This window comes from Panthera pardus, unplaced genomic scaffold (genome assembly GCF_024362965.1).
Source record: "Panthera pardus isolate Hobbes unplaced genomic scaffold, ASM2436296v1 HiC_scaffold_22, whole genome shotgun sequence".
NCBI classification, from domain to species: domain Eukaryota; kingdom Metazoa; phylum Chordata; class Mammalia; order Carnivora; family Felidae; genus Panthera; species Panthera pardus.
In genome coordinates this window covers 52,040,020-52,043,778 of record NW_026526788.1, presented here as the reverse complement: position 1 = coordinate 52,043,778, position 3,759 = coordinate 52,040,020, and the positions used below count along the sequence as shown (strand labels likewise).

The window sequence follows — 3,759 nt, the reverse complement described above, 5'->3', positions numbered from 1 at the left end:
TGAGTCTAGTAGTCGCTGTATGTGGGGCGTGATTCCTGTTCTCACTGCGAGAGGCATGGGGTATTGGCGGACCCTGACAGGGTCTGCCCCTGGTTTTAGTTCTATGTATATAGCCGGTCAGTGTCAGGCCAGCCCAATTCCCCCAGTTTCTGCCCATGCCTGGGGAAATTCCTGTAGCCAACGGTCAAAGTCAGTCATTGGGGCTGGGGGCGTCTGGTGGAGACGATATTCGTCTTCCAAACTCAGGACAAGCACCTGAATCAGTTGCCCTTCTTTGTCTAGGATTTTTGCCCCTCCGGGGTGGAAGCAAATTTGTGCCCCCATCTTGGTGAGCAAGTCCCGACCTAACAACCGGTAGGGACATTCAGGGATGACCATGAAGGAGTAGGATACCCAGCCCATGAAGAGGTCCACAGTTCTTCGGGTAGTCCATGAGTACTGTTTGGTCCCCATGGCCCCTTGCACCCATGAGGACTTGCTTGCCAATTTCCCTGGGGTTGTAATAAGACCGAATGTTGTGCCCCAGTGTCCACTAGAAATTCAACTGGTTGCCCCTCCACTCTGAGAGTTACCCTGGGCTCAGGGAGGGGTACTGAACCCCGACTCCTCTAGTCCAGGTCCTCCATCTCCAATATCTTGGCAGGGGCCTTAGATCTTTTGTTAGGGCAGTCTTTCACCCAGTGGCCCTCTTCCTTGCGGTAAGCACATTGGTTTTTGTTTAGCTTAGGGCGCTCCTGTCGGGGACCAGGACCATCCTCCTTACCTGTCCCTGAAGTCAGCTTCTTGAGGTGCCTCCGTTTTTCCTGTGGGTCATCCATGGTTGTAGCCAACAGGATCTTAGCCAGATTTCGGGTCTGCCGGTCGCTTAGTTTAGTCTGTTGCTCCTCCGGGCTTTCTCTATTATTGTAAACTCTTTCTGCTACTATTATTAAGTCCTGCAGGCTCTTCTCTCCTAGCCTCTCCACTCTTTGTAATTTCGTTTTGATGTCTGGAGCGACCTGATTAACAAAAGCCATAATTGCAGCTTTTGTTTCTGGGGCTTCTGGGTTCATAAGAGTGTACTGCCTAAAAGCCTCTGTGATTCTAAGAAGGCTGCTGGACTCTCATCCTTACCTTGTCTTACATCATATACCTTGGCCAGATTAGTAGGCTTGCCTTGAGACCTGCCATTAGAGTCTGGCGGTAGACCTGGAGTCTCTCCTTACCTTCAGCTGAGTTGTAGTCCCAGGTAGGGCGGGATAAGGGGAAGGCAGCGTTTATGAGGTATGGGTTTTGAGTCGGCTGTCTGTCCTTTCCCAGGACAGACTTCTGAGCTTCCACCTGTATTCGTTCTCTCTCTTCGGTGGTGAAGAGAACCTGCAAGAGCTGCTGACAGTTATCTCAAGTAGGCTGGTGGGTAAAGAGAACAGTATCTAAAAGCCCAATTAAATCTTTAGGGTTATCGGGGAATTTTGCATTTTGAGTTCTCCAATTATATAAATCACTGGTGAAGAACGGCCAATATAACATTGGTTGTTCTCCAGACTTGTCGGGAGGCCCCATGGCGTGGAGGGGAGGGGCGGTGGAGTTGGCCGGCCCCATATTTGAGAGTGGGGCCACCAGGTGGGTCCGTCCATGTGTCCCTGCTGCTGGCCCACGCACAGGAATTCCTTCATCAGGGAGGGGTGGTGCCCCTCCTGCAGCCCCTGGTGTTTGCAATGGAGGGGCGGAAGGGGGAGGGGGAGCCTGGTAGGGCAGCAGATGAATCAGGTCCTCCGGAGAGGAATCCTGCAAGACCAGATAAAGGGGCGTTTTGGCCTTTGTGTCAGTCTCCTCGGCTTTCTGCAGGGCTAGAATCTTGGTAGGTCCTGCTTTGGGGGCTAAGAATGGTGTTAGCCAAGAAGGGGGGTTTTCGATCATGTCCTGCCAGACCAGGATGTAGGGCACCTGGTCAGGGTGGCCATCCAGTTTGTCCTTGAAGATTACGGCCTTGACCTGCAAAATAATAGGTAGGTGGAAAGTTCCTTCTCAGGGCCATCCCACGTCAAAGGTTGGCCATTCTGATACGCAGTAAGTCTGAAATTTCCCTTTTCTTATGTCTGTGCTCAAATTATGAGCCCTTTCCTTAACATCCGAGAACTGGGAGAGCATAAGAGACGGGGGTAGTTTGGGTCTGCCCCATTTCAATCCACACCAAGACACAAACAGTTATGATGATTTAACAAGGACACAATAACACGGACAAACGTTCTAATGCAGCCGCGGAGACAAAACAGAGAGTAAAACAAAGGACTGGCTGTCTGTAATGGCAGCCGGCCCTCCTCACAGATGAGGACTTCGTCCTGGTGGGGGCAAGGGACTTCTCCCAAGACCCCCGGTTGACGGCTCGCCAGTGCGTCTGCTTAAGCCAATGCCGACCCAAAGTCTGTTTGGAATTCCTACAGGTAGAGATACAGTATAGAGCTCTCAGAAAATATGCGCGCGAAAGGTAGAAGAAGTTGAGTGCACTCACCAGACGTGGGACCCTCCGGGTGGGGTCCTGGGGGGGGGGGGGTCTCTCGAATCCCGGACGAGCCCCCAAATGTAATGCCCCCGATATCGATTCCGAGAGACCACCAAGGAGCCGATACCGATGCAAACGCATGAGGGTTTATTTGCAAGCTCGAGCTTGGGCCCAAGTATACCTGACACAGTGGAGCAGGGACTTGGACCCCTAGGTTAAGAGGCATAGCAGTTTTATAGGGGCCAGTGGCCAATGAGATTGTAACACACACAGAAAGTTGCATAGTCCTGTCAGTCCACACGCAGGTGGCCAATTGAATTACAATTTACCCTATAGTAACTGTTTGAAGTAGCCTATCACTCTGGTCAGAATTAGTGTGCGAGTTTGGCGGGCAAAAGGCGGGGTTTACATTCTTTGTCGGTTAGGGGTTCTGTATTGACTAGGGTGGGGGAGTGTCTTAAGCAGTAAGTAGGTCATGTGGGGGTTATACATGAGATGGTGGGTGTAGTACAAAATGGAGTTATTCTTGCTCTGCTTGTCCAGGGGTAGGGGATTTTTGTTAAATTCCTTGAGTCCCACACTTCTATCACCAAGATTTTAAAGCACAAAAAGATAGACTTTTACATTTTATATTGGTCTTAGTTATCCAGATGTTGCCTAATACTAAAGGTGACATTTCACTTGGTTTTAGTAGTAAAAGTCATTTCCTTTAACGCAGAATTGTTATACATTTAGCAGTTTTTAAAGACTTCGTGTAGCATGAACAGAAAATAGAGAGCGACCTAAAAAGTTTCAAATAGTCATAAATAAATAAACTTTGCTTCTTGCTTTTTCCACCCCCACCTTGGTCTGTATCTCTTCAGTTTCCATGGGAATAATTACACTGGCTTAAGTTCTTTCGAGAGATTGGGACGAGTAAGAAGTGAGTGTCTTTAAAAGGTCATATCTGGCTCTACTAAGCTTTGGTGAAATGAATCCAGATTTTACAAGACAAATTGGTTTTGGTAGTGTAATGATATGTAATTTTTTAAAAGTTTTTTAATGTTTATTCATTTTTTGAGAGAGAGACAGAGACAGAGTGTGAGTGGGGGAGAGGCAGAGAGAGAGGGAGACACAGAATTTGAAGCAGGCTGCAGGCTCCAAGCTGTCAGCACACAGCCGGTGGTGGGACTGGAACTAGAGAACTGTGAGATTATGACCTAAGACAAAATCAGACACTTAACTAACTGAGCCACCCAGGCGCCCCAGTTTAATGATATTTTAAAGATAATGCATAC

General features: G+C 48.8%; 1 long non-coding RNA gene across 1 annotated transcript; it reads right to left on the bottom strand.

Annotated features, from left to right (window-relative positions):
• Positions 1–1,026: 1,026 nt before the first annotated feature.
• On the bottom strand, positions 1,027–2,524 carry LOC128779020 (uncharacterized). Its single transcript, XR_008424885.1, has 3 exons — positions 2,492–2,524; positions 1,206–1,767; positions 1,027–1,155 (listed from the first exon to the last, which is right to left on the bottom strand). It is a non-coding gene; the product is annotated as an uncharacterized LOC128779020 (long non-coding RNA).
• Positions 2,525–3,759: the final 1,235 nt, after the last annotated feature.